The sequence below is a fragment of the Musa acuminata genome, chromosome BXJ1-8, assembly GCF_036884655.1.
Source record: "Musa acuminata AAA Group cultivar baxijiao chromosome BXJ1-8, Cavendish_Baxijiao_AAA, whole genome shotgun sequence".
Taxonomy (NCBI): domain Eukaryota; kingdom Viridiplantae; phylum Streptophyta; class Magnoliopsida; order Zingiberales; family Musaceae; genus Musa; species Musa acuminata.
In genome coordinates this window covers 39055418-39071987 of record NC_088334.1, presented here as the reverse complement: position 1 = coordinate 39071987, position 16570 = coordinate 39055418, and the positions used below count along the sequence as shown (strand labels likewise).

The window sequence follows — 16570 nt, the reverse complement described above, 5'->3', positions numbered from 1 at the left end:
GGTTTTGGCCGCTCGGGGCGCAAAAAGGAGTGCAACACGAGGACTTCCCAAGGGGTCACCCATCCTAGAACCATGTCTGGTCATTGTATGTTTTATGAAGAAATTTTTAGATGATGATTTCATTATTCTCCTGCTATATATATGTTAATGACATATTTATTGTTGGCCATAATGCTGGAAAAATTGAAAAGCTTAAAAGAGAGTTTTAAGTAAGTCTTTTGGCCGCTCGGGGCGCAAAAAGGAGTGCAACACGAGGACTTCCCAGGGGGTCACCCATCCTAGTACTACTCTCGCCCAATCAGGCTTAACTTCGGAGTTCTGATGGGATCCGGTGCTTTAGTGCTGGTATGATCGCACTCGTTTTATGTGCGTCGTCCCTCGCCTTTGTGCACGTCGCGGACGGCGCATCGACGACAAATTCCGAGGCCCAAAACCATCGCCTCGGAGGTCGACGGGAGAGGTTTTGGCCGCTCGGGGCGCAAAAAGGAGTGCAACACGAGGACTTCCCAGGGGGTCACCCATCCTAGATGATGATTTCATTATTCTCCTGCTATATATATGTTAATGACATATTTATTGTTGGCCATAATGCTGGAAAAATTGAAAAGCTTAAAAGAGAGTTTTAAGTAAGTCTTTTGGCCGCTCGGGGCGCAAAAAGGAGTGCAACACGAGGACTTCCCAGGGGGTCACCCATCCTAGTACTACTCTCGCCCAAGCAGGCTTAACTTCGGAGTTCTGATGGGATCCGGTGCTTTAGTGCTAGTATGATCGCACTCGTTTTATGTGCGTCGTCCCTCGCCTTTGTGCACGTCGCGGACGGCGCATCGACGACCGGTGCCCCGAAACCTCTCGAACGATCTCGGAATCGCCATTGTCGGATCCCTCCGATGCCCACGAGGCCGACCGCGTACCGGACACGGCAAGCGCGCGCCGAAACCATCGGGACTTTCTCGAACGAACTCGGAATCGCTATTGCGGCCCCATTCCGGAAAGCTCTCTCCGAGCCCCACGAGACTGACTGCGTAGCGGTCACGGCAAATTCCGAGGCCCAAAACCATCGCCTCGGAGGTCGACGGGAGAGGTTTTGGCCGCTCGGGGCGCAAAAAGGAGTGCAACACGAGGACTTCCCAGGGGGTCACCCATCCTAGAACCATGTCTGGTCATTGTATGTTTTATGAAGAAATTTTTAGATGATGATTTCATTATTCTCCTGCTATATATATGTTAATGACATATTTATTGTTAGCCATAATGCTGGAAAAATTGAAAAGCTTAAAAGAGAGTTTTAAGTAAGTCTTTTGGCCGCTCGGGGCGCAAAAAGGAGTGCAACACGAGGACTTCCCAGGGGGTCACCCATCCTAGTACTACTCTCGCCCAATCAGGCTTAACTTCGGAGTTCTGATGGGATCCGGTGCTTTAGTGCTGGTATGATCGCACTCATTTTATGTGCGTCGTCCCTCGCCTTTGTGCACGTCGCGGACGGCGCATCGACGACCGGTGCCCCGAAACCTCTCGAACGATCTCGGAATCGCCATTGTCGGATCCCTCCGATGCCCACGAGGCCGACCGCGTACCGGACACGGCAAGCGCGCGCCGAAACCATCGGGACTTTCTCGAACGAACTCGGAATCGCTATTGCGGCCCCATTCCGGAAACGGCAAATTCCGAGGCCCAAAACCATCGCCTCGGAGGTCGACGGGAGAGGTTTTGGCCGCTCGGGGCGCAAAAAGGAGTGCAACACGAGGACTTCCCAGGGGGTCACCCATGCTAGATGATGATTTCATTATTCTCCTGCTATATATATGTTAATGACATATTTATTGTTGGCCATAATGCTGGAAAAATTGAAAAGCTTAAAAGAGAGTTTTAAGTAAGTCTTTTGGCCGCTCGGGGCGCAAAAAGGAGTGCAACACGAGGACTTCCCAGGGGGTCACCCATCCTAGTACTACTCTCGCCCAAGCAGGCTTAACTTCGAAGTTCTGATGGGATCCGGTGATTTAGTGCTGGTATGATCGCACTGGTTTTATGTGCGTCGTCCCTCGCCTTTGTGCACGTCGCGGACGGCGCATCGACGACCGGTGCCCCGAAACCTCTCGAACGATCTCGGAATCGCCATTGTCGGATCCCTCCGATGCCCACGAGGCCGACCGCGTACCGGACACGGCAAGCGCGCGCCGAAACCATCGGGACTTTCTCGAACGAACTCGTAATCGCTATTGCGGCCCCATTCCGGAAAGCTCTCTCCGAGCCCCACGAGACTGACTACGTAGCGGTCACGGCAAATTCCGAGGCCCAAAACCATCGCCTCGGAGGTCGACGGGAGAGGTTTTTGCCGCTCGGGGCGCAAAAAGGAGTGCAACACGAGGACTTCCCAAGGGGTCACCCATCCTAGAACCATGTCTGGTCATTGTATGTTTTATGAAGAAATTTTTAGATGATGATTTCATTATTATCCTGCTATATATATGTTAATGACATATTTATTGTTGGCCATAATGCTGGAAAAATTGAAAAGCTTAAAAGAGAGTTTTAAGTAAGTCTTTTGGCCGCTCGGGGCGCAAAAAGGAGTGCAACACGAGGACTTCCCAGGGGGTCACCTATCCTAGTACTAATCTAGTCCAAGCAAGCTTAACTTAGGAGTTCTGATGGGATCCGGTGCTTTAGTGCTGGTATGATCGCACTCGTTTTGTGTGCGTCGTCCCTCGCCTTTGTGCACATCGCGGACGGCGCATCGACGACCGGAGCCCCGAAACCTCTCGAACGATCTCGGAATCGCCATTGTCGGATCCCTCCGATGCCCACGAGGCCGACCGCGTACCGGACACGGCAAGCGCGCGCCGAAACCATCGGGACTTTCTCGAACGAACTCGGAATCGCTATTGCGGCCCCATTCCGGAAAGCTCTCTCCGAGCCCCACGAGACTGACTACGTAGCGGTCACGGCAAATTCCGAGGCCCAAAACCATCGCCTCGGAGGTCGACGGGAGAGGTTTTGGCCGCTCGGGGCGCAAAAAGGAGTGCAACACGAGGACTTCCCAGGGGGTCACCCATCCTAGAACCATGTCTGGTCATTGTATGTTTTATGAAGAAATTTTTAGATGTTGATTTCATTATTCTCCTGCTATATATATGTTAATGACATATTTATTGTTGGCCATAATGCTGGAAAAATTGAAAAGCTTAAAAGAGAGTTTTAAGTAAGTCTTTTGGCTGCTCGGGGCGCAAAAAGGAGTGCAACACGAGGACTTCCCAGGGGGTCACCCATCCTTGTACTACTCTCGCCCAAGCAGGCTTAACTTCGGAGTTCTGATGGGATCCGGTGCTTTAGTGCTGTTATGATCGTACTCGTTTTGTGTGCGTGGTCCCTCACCTTTGTGCACGTCGCGGACGGCGCATCGACGACCGGAGCCCCGAAACCTCTCGAACGATCTCGGAATCGCCATTGTTGGATCCCTCCGATGCCCACGAGGCCGACCGCGTACCGGACACGGCAAGCGCGCGCCGAAACCATCGGGACTTTCTCGAACGAACTCGGAATCGCTATTGCGGCCCCATTCCGGAAAGCTCTCTCCGAGCCCCACGAGACTGACTGCGTAGCGGTCACGGCAAATTCCGAGGCCCAAAACCATCGCCTCGGAGGTCGACGGGAGAGGTTTTGGCCGCTCGGGGCGCAAAAAGGAGTGCAACACGAGGACTTCCCAGGGGGTCACCCATCCTAGATGATGATTTCATTATTCTCCTGCTATATATATGTTAATGACATATTTATTGTTGGCCATAATGCTGGAAAAATTGAAAAGCTTAAAAGAGAGTTTTAAGTAAGTCTTTTGGCCGCTCGGGGCGCAAAAAGGAGTGCAACACGAGGACTTCCCAGGGGGGCACCCATCCTAGTACTACTCTCGCCCAAGCAGGCTTAACTTCGGAGTTCTGATGGGATCCGGTGCTTTAGTGCTGGTATGATCGCACTCGTTTTATGTGCGTCGTCCCTCGCCTTTGTGCACGTCGCGGACGGCGCATCGACGACCGGTGCCCCGAAACCTCTCGAACGATCTCGGAATCGCCATTGTCGGATCCCTCCGATGCCCACGAGGCCGACCGCGTACCGGACACGGCAAGCGCGCGCCGAAACCATCGGGACTTTCTCGAACGAACTCGGAATCGCTATTGCGGCCCCATTCCGGAAAGCTCTCTCCGAGCCCCACGAGACTGACTGCGTAGCGGTCACGGCAAATTCCGAGGCCCAAAACCATCGCCTCGGAGGTCGACGGGAGAGGTTTTGGCCGCTCGGGGCGCAAAAAGGAGTGCAACACGAGGACTTCCCAGGGGGTCACCCATCCTAGAACCATGTCTGGTCATTGTATGTTTTATGAAGAAATTTTTAGATGATGATTTCATTATTCTCCTGCTATATATATGTTAATGACATATTTATTGTTAGCCATAATGCTGGAAAAATTGAAAAGCTTAAAAGAGAGTTTTAAGTAAGTCTTTTGGCCGCTCGGGGCGCAAAAAGGAGTGCAACACGAGGACTTCCAAGGGGGTCACCCATCCTAGTACTACTCTCGCCCAAGCAGGCTTAACTTCGGTGTTCTGATGGGATCCGGTGCTTTAGTGCTGGTATGATCGCACTCGTTTTGTGTGCGTCGTCCCTCGCCTTTGTGCACGTCGCGGACGGCGCATCGACGACCGGAGCCCCGAAACCTCTCGAACGATCTCGGAATCGCCATTGTCGGATCCCTCCGATGCCCACGAGGCCGACCGCGTACCGGACACGGCAAGCGCGCGCCGAAACCATCGGGACTTTCTCGAACGAACTCGGAATCGCTATTGCGGCCCCATTCCGGAAAGCTCTCTCCGAGCCCCACGAGACTGACTGCGTAGCGGTCACGGCAAATTCCGAGGCCCAAAACCATCGCCTCGGAGGTCGACGGGAGAGGTTTTGGCCGCTCGGGGCGCAAAAAGGAGTGCAACACGAGGACTTCCCAGGGGGTCACCCATCCTAGAACCATGTCTGGTCATTGTATGTTTTATGAAGAAATTTTTAGATGATGATTTCATTATTCTCCTGCTATATATATGTTAATGACATATTTATTGTTGGCCATAATGCTGGAAAAATTGAAAAGCTTAAAAGAGAGTTTTAAGTAAGTCTTTTGGCCGCTCGGGGCGCAAAAAGGAGTGCAACACGAGGACTTCCCAGGGGGTCACCCATCCTAGTACTACTCTCGCCCAATCAGGCTTAACTTCGGAGTTCTGATGGGATCCGGTGCTTTAGTGCTGGTATGATCGCACTCATTTTATGTGCGTCGTCCCTCGCCTTTGTGCACGTCGCGGACGGCGCATCGACGACCGGTGCCCCGAAACCTCTCGAACGATCTCGGAATCGCCATTGTCGGATCCCTCCGATGCCCACGAGGCCGACCGCGTACCGGACACGGCAAGCGCGTGCCGAAACCATCGGGACTTTCTCGAACGAACTCGGAATCGCTATTGCGGCCCCATTCCGGAAACGGCAAATTCCGAGGCCCAAAACCATCGCCTCGGAGGTCGACGGGAGAGGTTTTGGCCGCTCGGGGCGCAAAAAGGAGTGCAACACGAGGACTTCCCAGGGGGTCACCCATCCTAGATGATGATTTCATTATTCTCCTGCTATATATATGTTAATGACATATTTATTGTTGGCCATAATGCTGGAAAAATTGAAAAGCTTAAAAGAGAGTTTTAAGTAAGTCTTTTGGCCGCTCGGGGCGCAAAAAGGAGTGCAACACGAGGACTTCCCAGGGGGTCACCCATCCTAGTACTACTCTCGCCCAAGCAGGCTTAACTTCGAAGTTCTGATGGGATCCGGTGATTTAGTGCTGGTATGATCGCACTGGTTTTATGTGCGTCGTCCCTCGCCTTTGTGCACGTCGCGGACGGCGCATCGACGACCGGTGCCCCGAAACCTCTCGAACGATCTCGGAATCGCCATTGTCGGATCCCTCCGATGCCCACGAGGCCGACCGCGTACCGGACACGGCAAGCGCGCGCCGAAACCATCGGGACTTTCTCGAACGAACTCGTAATCGCTATTGCGGCCCCATTCCGGAAAGCTCTCTCCGAGCCCCACGAGACTGACTACGTAGCGGTCACGGCAAATTCCGAGGCCCAAAACCATCGCCTCGGAGGTCGACGGGAGAGGTTTTTGCCGCTCGGGGCGCAAAAAGGAGTGCAACACGAGGACTTCCCAAGGGGTCACCCATCCTAGAACCATGTCTGGTCATTGTATGTTTTATGAAGAAATTTTTAGATGATGATTTCATTATTCTCCTGCTATATATATGTTAATGACATATTTATTGTTGGCCATAATGCTGGAAAAATTGAAAAGCTTAAAAGAGAGTTTTAAGTAAGTCTTTTGGCCGCTCGGGGCGCAAAAAGGAGTGCAACACGAGGACTTCCCAGGGGGTCACCTATCCTAGTACTAATCTAGTCCAAGCAAGCTTAACTTAGGAGTTCTGATGGGATCCGGTGCTTTAGTGCTGGTATGATCGCACTCGTTTTGTGTGCGTCGTCCCTCGCCTTTGTGCACATCGCGGACGGCGCATCGACGACCGGAGCCCCGAAACCTCTCGAACGATCTCGGAATCGCCATTGTCGGATCCCTCCGATGCCCACGAGGCCGACCGCGTACCGGACACGGCAAGCGCGCGCCGAAACCATCGGGACTTTCTCGAACGAACTCGGAATCGCTATTGCGGCCCCATTCCGGAAAGCTCTCTCCGAGCCCCACGAGACTGACTACGTAGCGGTCACGGCAAATTCCGAGGCCCAAAACCATCGCCTCGGAGGTCGACGGGAGAGGTTTTGGCCGCTCGGGGCGCAAAAAGGAGTGCAACACGAGGACTTCCCAGGGGGTCACCCATCCTAGAACCATGTCTGGTCATTGTATGTTTTATGAAGAAATTTTTAGATGATGATTTCATTATTCTCCTGCTATATATATGTTAATGACATATTTATTGTTGGCCATAATGCTGGAAAAATTGAAAAGCTTAAAAGAGAGTTTTAAGTAAGTCTTTTGGCCGCTCGGGGCGCAAAAAGGAGTGCAACACGAGGACTTCCCAGGGGGTCACCCATCCTTGTACTACTCTCGCCCAAGCAGGCTTAACTTCGGAGTTCTGATGGGATCCGGTGCTTTAGTGCTGTTATGATCGTACTCGTTTTGTGTGCGTGGTCCCTCACCTTTGTGCACGTCGCGGACGGCGCATCGACGACCGGAGCCCCGAAACCTCTCGAACGATCTCGGAATCGCCATTGTTGGATCCCTCCGATGCCCACGAGGCCGACCGCGTACCGGACACGGCAAGCGCGCGCCGAAACCATCGGGACTTTCTCGAACGAACTCGGAATCGCTATTGCGGCCCCATTCCGGAAAGCTCTCTCCGAGCCCCACGAGACTGACTGCGTAGCGGTCACGGCAAATTCCGAGGCCCAAAACCATCGCCTCGGAGGTCGACGGGAGAGGTTTTGGCCGCTCGGGGCGCAAAAAGGAGTGCAACACGAGGACTTCCCAGGGGGTCACCCATCCTAGATGATGATTTCATTATTCTCCTGCTATATATATGTTAATGACATATTTATTGTTGGCCATAATGCTGGAAAAATTGAAAAGCTTAAAAGAGAGTTTTAAGTAAGTCTTTTGGCCGCTCGGGGCGCAAAAAGGAGTGCAACACGAGGACTTCCCAGGGGGGCACCCATCCTAGTACTACTCTCGCCCAAGCAGGCTTAACTTCGGAGTTCTGATGGGATCCGGTGCTTTAGTGCTGGTATGATCGCACTCGTTTTATGTGCGTCGTCCCTCGCCTTTGTGCACGTCGCGGACGGCGCATCAACGACCGGTGCCCCGAAACCTCTCGAACGATCTCGGAATCGCCATTGTCGGATCCCTCCGATGCCCACGAGGCCGACCGCGTACCGGACACGGCAAGCGCGCGCCGAAACCATCGGGACTTTCTCGAACGAACTCGGAATCGCTATTGCGGCCCCATTCCGGAAAGCTCTCTCCGAGCCCCACGAGACTGACTGCGTAGCGGTCACGGCAAATTCCGAGGCCCAAAACCATCGCCTCGGAGGTCGACGGGAGAGGTTTTGGCCGCTCGGGGCGCAAAAAGGAGTGCAACACGAGGACTTCCCAGGGGGTCACCCATCCTAGAACCATGTCTGGTCATTGTATGTTTTATGAAGAAATTTTTAGATGATGATTTCATTATTCTCCTGCTATATATATGTTAATGACATATTTATTGTTAGCCATAATGCTGGAAAAATTGAAAAGCTTAAAAGAGAGTTTTAAGTAAGTCTTTTGGCCGCTCGGGGCGCAAAAAGGAGTGCAACACGAGGACTTCCAAGGGGGTCACCCATCCTAGTACTACTCTCGCCCAAGCAGGCTTAACTTCGGAGTTCTGATGGGATCCGGTGCTTTAGTGCTGGTATGATCGCACTCGTTTTGTGTGCGTCGTCCCTCGCCTTTGTGCACGTCGCGGACGGCGCATCGACGACCGGAGCCCCGAAACCTCTCGAACGATCTCGGAATCGCCATTGTCGGATCCCTCCGATGCCCACGAGGCCGACCGCGTACCGGACACGGCAAGCGCGCGCCGAAACCATCGGGACTTTCTCGAACGAACTCGGAATCGCTATTGCGGCCCCATTCCGGAAAGCTCTCTCCGAGCCCCACGAGACTGACTGCGTAGCGGTCACGGCAAATTCCGAGGCCCAAAACCATCGCCTCGGAGGTCGACGGGAGAGGTTTTGGCCGCTCGGGGCGCAAAAAGGAGTGCAACACGAGGACTTCCCAGGGGGTCACCCATCCTAGAACCATGTCTGGTCATTGTATGTTTTATGAAGAAATTTTTAGATGATGATTTCATTATTCTCCTGCTATATATATGTTAATGACATATTTATTGTTGGCCATAATGCTGGAAAAATTGAAAAGCTTAAAAGAGAGTTTTAAGTAAGTCTTTTGGCCGCTCGGGGCGCAAAAAGGAGTGCAACACGAGGACTTCCCAGGGGGTCACCCATCCTAGTACTACTCTCGCCCAATCAGGCTTAACTTCGGAGTTCTGATGGGATCCGGTGCTTTAGTGCTGGTATGATCGCACTCGTTTTGTGTGCGTCGTCCCTCGCCTTTGTGCACGTCGCGGACGGCGCATCGACGACCGGAGCCCCGAAACCTCTCGAACGATCTCGTAATCGCCATTGTCGGATCCCTCCGATGCCCACGAGGCCGACCGCGTACCGGACACGGCAAGCGCGCGCCGAAACCATCGGGAATTTCTCGAACGAACTCGGAATCGCTATTGCGGCCCCATTCCGGAAAGCTCTCTCCGAGCCCCACGAGACAGACTGCGTAGCGGTCACGGCAAATTCCGAGGCCCAAAACCATCGCCTCGGAGGTCGACGGGAGAGGTTTTGGCCGCTCGGGGCGCAGAAAGGAGTGCAACACGAGGACTTCCCAGGGGGTCACCCATCCTAGAACCATGTCTGGTCATTGTATGTTTTATGAAGAAATTTTTAGATGATGATTTCATTATTCTCCTGCTATATATATGTTAATGACATATTTATTGTTGGCCATAATGCTGGAAAAATTGAAAAGCTTAAAAGAGAGTTTTAAGTAAGTCTTTTGGCCGCTCGGGGCGCAAAAAAGAGTGCAACACGAGGACTTCCCAGGGGGTCACCCATCCTAGTACTACTCTCGCCCAAGCACGCTTAACTTCGGAGTTCTGATGGGATCCGGTGCTTTAGTGCTGGTATGATCGCACTCGTTTTGTGTGCGTCGTCACTCGCCTTTGTGCACGTCGCGGACGGCGCATCGACGACAAATTCCGAGGCCCAAAACCATCGCCTCGGAGGTCGACGGGAGAGGTTTTGGCCGCTCGGGGCGCAAAAAGGAGTGCAACACGAGGACTTCCCAGGGGGTCACCCATCCAAGAACCATGTCTGGTCATTGTATGTTTTATGAAGAAATTTTTAGATGATGATTTCATTATTCTCCTGCTATATATATGTTAATGACATATTTATTGTTGGCCATAATGCTGGAAAAATTGAAAAGCTTAAAAGAGAGTTTTAAGTAAGTCTTTTGGCCGCTCGGGGCGCAAAAAGGAGTGCAACACGAGGACTTCCCAGGGGGTCACCCATCCAAGAACCATGTCTGGTCATTGTATGTTTTATGAAGAAATTTTTAGATGATGATTTCATTATTCTCCTGCTATATATTTGTTAATGACATATTTATTGTTGGCCATAATGCTGGAAAAATTGAAAAGCTTAAAAGAGAGTTTTAAGTAAGTCTTTTAGCCGCTCGGGGCGCAAAAAGCAGTGCAACACGAGGACTTCCCAGGGGGTCACCCATCCTAGTAATACTATCGCCCAAGCACGCTTAACTTCGGAGTTCTGAAGAGATCCGGTGCTTTAGTGCTGGTATGATCGCACTCGTTTTGTGTGCGTCGTCCCTCGCCTTTGTGCACGTCGCGGACGGCGCATCGACGACCGGAGCCCCGAAACCTCTCGAACGATCTCGGAATCGCCATTGTCGGATCCCTCCGATGCCCACGAGGCCGACCGCGTACCGGACACGGCAAGCGCGCGCCGAAACCATCGGGACTTTCTCGAACGAACTCGGAATCGCTATTGCGGCCCCATTCCGGAAAGCTCTCTCCGAGCCCCACGAGACTGACTGCGTAGCGGTCACGGCAAATTCCGAGGCCCAAAACCATCGCCTCGGAGGTCGACGGGAGAGGTTTTGGCCGCTCGGGGCGCAAAAAGGAGTGCAACACGAGGACTTCCCAGGGGGTCACCCATCCTAGAACCATGTCTGGTCATTGTATGTTTTATGAAGAAATTTTTAGATGATGATTTCATTATTCTCCTGCTATATATATGTTAATGACATATTTATTGTTGGCCATAATGCTGGAAAAATTGAAAAGCTTAAAAGAGAGTTTTAAGTAAGTCTTTTGGCCGCTCGGGGCGCAAAAAGGAGTGCAACACGAGGACTTCCCAGGGGGTCACCCATCCTAGTACTACTCTCGCCCAAGCTGGCTTAACTTCGGAGTTCTGATGGGATCCGGTGCTTTAGTGCTGGTATGATCGCACTCGTTTTGTGTGCGTCGTCCCTCGCCTTTGTGCACGTCGCGGACGGCGCATCGACGACCGGAGCCCCGAAACCTCTCGAACGATCTCGGAATCGCCATTGTCGGATCCCTCCGATGCCCACGAGGCCGACCGCGTACCGGACACGGCAAGCGCGCGCCGAAACCATCGGGACTTTCTCGAACGAACTCGGAATCGCTATTGCGGCCCCATTCCGGAAAGCTCTCTCCGAGCCCCACGAGACTGACTGCGTAGCGGTCACGGCAAATTCCGAGGCCCAAAACCATCGCCTCGGAGGTCGACGGGAGAGGTTTTGGCCGCTCGGGGCGCAAAAAGGAGTGCAACACGAGGACTTCCCAGGGGGTCACCCATCCTAGAACCATGTCTGGTCATTGTATGTTTTATGAAGAAATTTTTAGATGATGATTTCATTATTCTCCTGCTATATATATGTTAATGACATATTTATTGTTAGCCATAATGCTGGAAAAATTGAAAAGCTTAAAAGAGAGTTTTAAGTAAGTCTTTTGGCCGCTCGGGGCGCAAAAAGGAGTGCAACACGAGGACTTCCAAGGGGGTCACCAATCCTAGTACTACTCTCGCCCAAGCAGGCTTAACTTCGGAGTTCTGATGGGATCCGGTGCTTTAGTGCTGGTATGATCGCACTCGTTTTGTGTGCGTCGTCCCTCGCCTTTGTGCACGTCGCGGACGGCGCATCGACGACCGGAGCCCCGAAACCTCTCGAACGATCTCGGAATCGCCATTGTCGGATCCCTCCGATGCCCACGAGGCCGACCGCGTTCCGGACACGGCAAGCGCGCGCCGAAACCATCGGGACTTTCTCGAACGAACTCGGAATCGCTATTGCGGCCCCATTCCGGAAAGCACTCTCCGAGCCCCACGAGACTGACTGCGTAGCGGTCACGGCAAATTCCGAGGCCCAAAACCATCGCCTCGGAGGTCGACGGGAGAGGTTTTGGCCGCTCGGGGCGCAGAAAGGAGTGCAACACGAGGACTTCCCAGGGGGTCACCCATCCTAGAACCATGTCTGGTCATTGTATGTTTTATGAAGAAATTTTTAGATGATGATTTCATTATTCTCCTGCTATATATATGTTAATGACATATTTATTGTTGGCCATAATGCTGGAAAAATTGAAAAGCTTAAAAGAGAGTTTTAAGTAAGTCTTTTGGCCGCTCGGGGCGCAAAAAGGAGTGCAACACGAGGACTTCCCAGGGGGTCACCCATCCTAGTACTACTCTCGCCCAAGCAGGCTTAACTTCGGAGTTCTGATGGGATCCGGTGCTTTAGTGCTGGTATGATCGCACTCGTTTTGTGTGCGTCGTCCCTCGCCTTTGTGCACGTCGCGGACGGCGCATCGACGACCGGAGCCCCGAAACCTCTCGAACGATCTCGGAATCGCCATTGTCGGATCCCTCCGATGCCCACGAGGCCGACCGCGTACCGGACACGGCAAGCGCGCGCCGAAACCATCGGGACTTTCTCGAACGAACTCGGATTCGCTATTGCGGCCCCATTCCGGAAAGCTCTCTCCGAGCCCCACGAGACTGACTGCGTAGCGGTCACGGCAAATTCCGAGGCCCAAAACCATCGCCTCGGAGGTCGACGGGAGAGGTTTTGGCCGCTCGGGGCGCAAAAAGGAGTGCAACACGAGGACTTCCCAGGGGGTCACCCATCCTAGAACCATGTCTGGTCATTGTATGTTTTATGAAGAAATTTTTAGATGATGATTTCATTATTCTCCTGCTATATATATGTTAATGACATATTTATTGTTAGCCATAATGCTGGAAAAATTGAAAAGCTTAAAAGAGAGTTTTAAGTAAGTCTTTTGGCCGCTCGGGGCGCAAAAAGGAGTGCAACACGAGGACTTCCAAGGGGGTCACCCATCCTAGTACTACTCTCGCCCAAGCAGGCTTAACTTCGGAGTTCTGATGGGATCCGGTGCTTTAGTGCTGGTATGATCGCACTCGTTTTGTGTGCGTCGTCCCTCGCCTTTTTGCACGTCGCGGACGGCGCATCGACGACCGGAGCCCCGAAACCTCTCGAACGATCTCGGAATCGCCATTGTCGGATCCCTCCGATGCCCACGAGGCCGACCGCGTACCGGACACGGCAAGCGCGCGCCGAAACCATCGGGACTTTCTCGAACGAACTCGGAATCGCTATTGCGGCCCCATTCCGGAAAGCTCTCTCCGAGCCCCACGAGACTGACTGCGTAGCGGTCACGGCAAATTCCGAGGCCCAAAACCATCGCCTCGGAGGTCGACGGGAGAGGTTTTGGCCGCTCGGGGCGCAAAAAGGAGTGCAACACGAGGACTTCCCAGGGGGTCACCCATCCTAGAACCATGTCTGGTCATTGTATGTTTTATGAAGAAATTTTTAGATGATGATTTCATTATTCTCCTGCTATATATATGTTAATGACATATTTATTGTTGGCCATAATGCTGGAAAAATTGAAAAGCTTAAAAGAGAGTTTTAAGAAAGTCTTTTGGCCGCTCGGGGCGCAAAAAGGAGTGCAACACGAGGACTTCCCAGGGGGTCACCCATCCTAGTACTACTCTCGCCCAAGCAGGCTTAACTTCGGAGTTCTGATGGGATCCGATGCTTTAGTGCTGGTATGATCGCACTCGTTTTGTGTGCGTCGTCCCTCGCCTTTGTGCACGTCGCGGACGGCGCATCGACGACCGGAGCCCCGAAACCTCTCGAACGATCTCGTAATCGCCATTGTCGGATCCCTCCGATGCCCACGAGGCCGACCGCGTACCGGACACGGCAAGCGCGCGCCGAAACCATCGGGACTTTCTCGAACGAACTCGGAATCGCTATTGCGGCCCCATTCCGGAAAGCTCTCTCCGAGCCCCACGAGACTGACTGCGTAGCGGTCACGGCAAATTCCGAGGCCCAAAACCATCGCCTCGGAGGTCGACGGGAGAGGTTTTGGCCGCTCGGGGCGCAGAAAGGAGTGCAACACGAGGACTTCCCAGGGGGTCACCCATCCTAGAACCATGTCTGGTCATTGTATGTTTTATGAAGAAATTTTTAGATGATGATTTCATTATTCTCCTGCTATATATATGTTAATGACATATTTATTGTTGGCCATAATGCTGGAAAAATTGAAAAGCTTAAAAGAGAGTTTTAAGTAAGTCTTTTGGCCGCTCGGGGCGCAAAAAGGAGTGCAACACGAGGACTTCCCAGGGGGTCACCCATTCTAGTACTACTCTCGCTCAAGCACGCTTAACTTCGGAGTTCTGATGGGATCCGGTGCTTTAGTGCTGGTATGATCGCACTCGTTTTGTGTGCGTCGTCCCTCGCCTTTGTGCACGTCGCGGACGGCGCATCGACGACAAATTCCGAGGCCCAAAACCATCGCCTCGGAGGTCGACGGGAGAGGTTTTGGCCGCTCGGGGCGCAAAAAGGAGTGCAACACGAGGACTTCCCAGGGGGTCACCCATCCAAGAACCATGTCTGGTCATTGTATGTTTTATGAAGAAATTTTTAAATGATGATTTCATTATTCTCCTGCTATATATATGTTAATGACATATTTATTGTTGGCCATAATGCTGGAAAAATTGAAAAGCTTAAAAGAGAGTTTTAAGTAAGTCTTTTGGCCGCTCGGGGCGCAAAAAGGAGTGCAACTCGAGGACTTCCCAGGGGGTCACCCATCCTAGTACTACTCTCGCCCAAGCACGCTTAATTTCGGAGTTCTGATGGGATCCGGTGCTTTAGTGCTGTTATGATCGCACTCGTTTTGTCTATGTCGTCCCTCGCCTTTGTGCACGTCGCGGACGGCGCATCGACGACCGGAGCCCCGAAACCTCTCGAACGATCTCGTAATCGCCATTGTCGGATCCCTCCGATGCCCACGAGGCCGACCGCGTACCGGACACGGCAAGCGCGCGCCGAAACCATCGGGACTTTCTCGAACGAACTCGGAATCGCTATTGCGGCCCCATTCCGGAAAGCTCTCTCCGAGCCCCACGAGACTGATTGCGTAGCGGTCACGGCAAATTCCGAGGCCCAAAACCATCGCCTCGGAGGTCGACGGGAGAGGTTTTAGCCGCTCGGGGCGCAGAAAGGAGTGCAACACGAGGACTTCCAAGGGGGTCACCCATCCTAGAACCATGTCTGGTCATTGTATGTTTTATGAAGAAATTTTTAGATGATGATTTCATTATTCTCCTGCTATATATATGTTAATGACATATTTATTGTTGGCCATAATGCTGGAAAAATTGAAAAGCTTAAAAGAGAGTTTTAAGTAAGTCTTTTGGCCGCTCGGGGCGCAAAAAGGAGTGCAACACGAGGACTTCCCAGGGGGTCACCCATCCTAGTGCTACTCTCGCCCAAGCACGCTTAACTTCGGAGTTCTAATGGGATCCGGTGCTTTAGTGCTGATATGATCGCACTCATTTTGTGTGCGTCGTCCCTCGCCTTTGTGCACGTCGCGGACGGCGCATCGACGACAAATTCCGAGGCCCAAAACCATCGCCTCAGAGGTCGACGGGAGAGGTTTTGGCCGCTCGGGGCGCAAAAAGGAGTGCAACACGAGGACTTCCCAGGGGGTCACCCATCCAAGAACCATGTTTGGTCATTGTATGTTTTATGAAGAAATTTTTAGATGATGATTTCATTATTCTCCTGCTATATATATGTTAATGACATATTTATTGTTGGCCATAATGCTGGAAAAATTGAAAAGCTTAAAAGAGAGTTTTAAGTAAGTCTTTTGGCCGCTCGGGGCGCAAAAAGGAGTGCAACACGAGGAATTCCCAGGGGGTCACCCATCCTAGTGCTACTCTCGCCCAAGCACGCTTAACTTCGGAGTTCTGATGGGATCCGGTGCTTTAGTGCTGGTATGATCGCACTCATTTTGTGTGCGTCGTCCCTCGCCTTTGTGCACGTCGCGGACGGCGCATCGACGACAAATTCCGAGGCCCAAAACCATCGCCTCGGAGGTCGACGGGAGAGGTTTTGGCCGCTCGGGGCGCAAAAAGGAGTGCAACACGAGGACTTCCCAGGGGGTCACCCATCCAAGAACCATGTCTGGTCATTGTATGTTTTATGAAGAAATTTTTAGATGATGATTTCATTATTCTCCTGCTATATATATGTTAATGACATATTTATTGTTGGCCATAATGCTGGAAAAATTGAAAAGCTTAAAAGAGAGTTTTAAGTAAGTCTTTTGGCCGCTCGGGGCGCAAAAAGGAGTGCAACACGAGGACTTCCCAGGGGGTCACCAATCCTAGTACTACTCTCGCCCAAGCACGCTTAACTTCGGAGTTCTGATGGGATCCGATGCTTTAGTGCTGGTATGATCGCACTCGTTTTGTTTATGTCGTCCCTCGCCTTTGTGCATGTCGCGGACGGCGCATCGACGACCGGAGCCCCGAAA

At 52.3% G+C, this 16570-nt stretch overlaps 27 non-coding genes across 27 annotated transcripts; all 27 read right to left on the bottom strand.

The window, feature by feature from the left end:
• Nucleotides 1-240: 240 nt before the first annotated feature.
• On the bottom strand, nucleotides 241-359 carry LOC135589782 (5S ribosomal RNA). Its single transcript, XR_010477188.1, has one exon. It is a non-coding gene; the product is annotated as a 5S ribosomal RNA (ribosomal RNA).
• Nucleotides 360-657: 298 nt separating this feature from the next.
• LOC135589327 (5S ribosomal RNA) lies at nucleotides 658-776 on the bottom strand. Its single transcript, XR_010476735.1, has one exon. It is a non-coding gene; the product is annotated as a 5S ribosomal RNA (ribosomal RNA).
• Nucleotides 777-1320: 544 nt separating this feature from the next.
• LOC135589780 (5S ribosomal RNA) lies at nucleotides 1321-1439 on the bottom strand. The gene has a single exon (XR_010477186.1). It is a non-coding gene; the product is annotated as a 5S ribosomal RNA (ribosomal RNA).
• Nucleotides 1440-1901: 462 nt separating this feature from the next.
• LOC135590301 (5S ribosomal RNA) lies at nucleotides 1902-2020 on the bottom strand. Its single transcript, XR_010477708.1, has one exon. It is a non-coding gene; the product is annotated as a 5S ribosomal RNA (ribosomal RNA).
• Nucleotides 2021-2564: 544 nt separating this feature from the next.
• Nucleotides 2565-2683, bottom strand: LOC135590841 (5S ribosomal RNA). The gene has a single exon (XR_010478246.1). It is a non-coding gene; the product is annotated as a 5S ribosomal RNA (ribosomal RNA).
• Nucleotides 2684-3227: 544 nt separating this feature from the next.
• LOC135590754 (5S ribosomal RNA) lies at nucleotides 3228-3346 on the bottom strand. The gene has a single exon (XR_010478161.1). It is a non-coding gene; the product is annotated as a 5S ribosomal RNA (ribosomal RNA).
• Nucleotides 3347-3848: 502 nt separating this feature from the next.
• On the bottom strand, nucleotides 3849-3967 carry LOC135589352 (5S ribosomal RNA). The gene has a single exon (XR_010476760.1). It is a non-coding gene; the product is annotated as a 5S ribosomal RNA (ribosomal RNA).
• Nucleotides 3968-4511: 544 nt separating this feature from the next.
• Nucleotides 4512-4630, bottom strand: LOC135590189 (5S ribosomal RNA). Its single transcript, XR_010477595.1, has one exon. It is a non-coding gene; the product is annotated as a 5S ribosomal RNA (ribosomal RNA).
• A 544-nt stretch (nucleotides 4631-5174) lies between these two features.
• LOC135589779 (5S ribosomal RNA) lies at nucleotides 5175-5293 on the bottom strand. Its single transcript, XR_010477185.1, has one exon. It is a non-coding gene; the product is annotated as a 5S ribosomal RNA (ribosomal RNA).
• Nucleotides 5294-5755: 462 nt separating this feature from the next.
• On the bottom strand, nucleotides 5756-5874 carry LOC135590299 (5S ribosomal RNA). Its single transcript, XR_010477705.1, has one exon. It is a non-coding gene; the product is annotated as a 5S ribosomal RNA (ribosomal RNA).
• A 544-nt stretch (nucleotides 5875-6418) lies between these two features.
• Nucleotides 6419-6537, bottom strand: LOC135590840 (5S ribosomal RNA). Its single transcript, XR_010478245.1, has one exon. It is a non-coding gene; the product is annotated as a 5S ribosomal RNA (ribosomal RNA).
• Nucleotides 6538-7081: 544 nt separating this feature from the next.
• Nucleotides 7082-7200, bottom strand: LOC135590753 (5S ribosomal RNA). The gene has a single exon (XR_010478160.1). It is a non-coding gene; the product is annotated as a 5S ribosomal RNA (ribosomal RNA).
• A 502-nt stretch (nucleotides 7201-7702) lies between these two features.
• Nucleotides 7703-7821, bottom strand: LOC135589351 (5S ribosomal RNA). Its single transcript, XR_010476759.1, has one exon. It is a non-coding gene; the product is annotated as a 5S ribosomal RNA (ribosomal RNA).
• A 544-nt stretch (nucleotides 7822-8365) lies between these two features.
• On the bottom strand, nucleotides 8366-8484 carry LOC135589364 (5S ribosomal RNA). Its single transcript, XR_010476772.1, has one exon. It is a non-coding gene; the product is annotated as a 5S ribosomal RNA (ribosomal RNA).
• A 544-nt stretch (nucleotides 8485-9028) lies between these two features.
• LOC135589777 (5S ribosomal RNA) lies at nucleotides 9029-9147 on the bottom strand. The gene has a single exon (XR_010477184.1). It is a non-coding gene; the product is annotated as a 5S ribosomal RNA (ribosomal RNA).
• Nucleotides 9148-9691: 544 nt separating this feature from the next.
• LOC135592014 (5S ribosomal RNA) lies at nucleotides 9692-9810 on the bottom strand. The gene has a single exon (XR_010478780.1). It is a non-coding gene; the product is annotated as a 5S ribosomal RNA (ribosomal RNA).
• A 554-nt stretch (nucleotides 9811-10364) lies between these two features.
• LOC135590706 (5S ribosomal RNA) lies at nucleotides 10365-10483 on the bottom strand. Its single transcript, XR_010478112.1, has one exon. It is a non-coding gene; the product is annotated as a 5S ribosomal RNA (ribosomal RNA).
• Nucleotides 10484-11027: 544 nt separating this feature from the next.
• LOC135589583 (5S ribosomal RNA) lies at nucleotides 11028-11146 on the bottom strand. Its single transcript, XR_010476989.1, has one exon. It is a non-coding gene; the product is annotated as a 5S ribosomal RNA (ribosomal RNA).
• A 544-nt stretch (nucleotides 11147-11690) lies between these two features.
• LOC135590215 (5S ribosomal RNA) lies at nucleotides 11691-11809 on the bottom strand. The gene has a single exon (XR_010477622.1). It is a non-coding gene; the product is annotated as a 5S ribosomal RNA (ribosomal RNA).
• Nucleotides 11810-12353: 544 nt separating this feature from the next.
• On the bottom strand, nucleotides 12354-12472 carry LOC135591190 (5S ribosomal RNA). The gene has a single exon (XR_010478448.1). It is a non-coding gene; the product is annotated as a 5S ribosomal RNA (ribosomal RNA).
• A 544-nt stretch (nucleotides 12473-13016) lies between these two features.
• LOC135589363 (5S ribosomal RNA) lies at nucleotides 13017-13135 on the bottom strand. Its single transcript, XR_010476771.1, has one exon. It is a non-coding gene; the product is annotated as a 5S ribosomal RNA (ribosomal RNA).
• A 544-nt stretch (nucleotides 13136-13679) lies between these two features.
• On the bottom strand, nucleotides 13680-13798 carry LOC135589449 (5S ribosomal RNA). The gene has a single exon (XR_010476856.1). It is a non-coding gene; the product is annotated as a 5S ribosomal RNA (ribosomal RNA).
• A 544-nt stretch (nucleotides 13799-14342) lies between these two features.
• LOC135592079 (5S ribosomal RNA) lies at nucleotides 14343-14461 on the bottom strand. The gene has a single exon (XR_010478845.1). It is a non-coding gene; the product is annotated as a 5S ribosomal RNA (ribosomal RNA).
• Nucleotides 14462-14801: 340 nt separating this feature from the next.
• LOC135590128 (5S ribosomal RNA) lies at nucleotides 14802-14920 on the bottom strand. Its single transcript, XR_010477535.1, has one exon. It is a non-coding gene; the product is annotated as a 5S ribosomal RNA (ribosomal RNA).
• A 544-nt stretch (nucleotides 14921-15464) lies between these two features.
• LOC135589669 (5S ribosomal RNA) lies at nucleotides 15465-15583 on the bottom strand. The gene has a single exon (XR_010477075.1). It is a non-coding gene; the product is annotated as a 5S ribosomal RNA (ribosomal RNA).
• A 340-nt stretch (nucleotides 15584-15923) lies between these two features.
• Nucleotides 15924-16042, bottom strand: LOC135592065 (5S ribosomal RNA). The gene has a single exon (XR_010478831.1). It is a non-coding gene; the product is annotated as a 5S ribosomal RNA (ribosomal RNA).
• Nucleotides 16043-16382: 340 nt separating this feature from the next.
• Nucleotides 16383-16501, bottom strand: LOC135589629 (5S ribosomal RNA). The gene has a single exon (XR_010477035.1). It is a non-coding gene; the product is annotated as a 5S ribosomal RNA (ribosomal RNA).
• Between the last annotated feature and the right edge of the window lie 69 nt (nucleotides 16502-16570).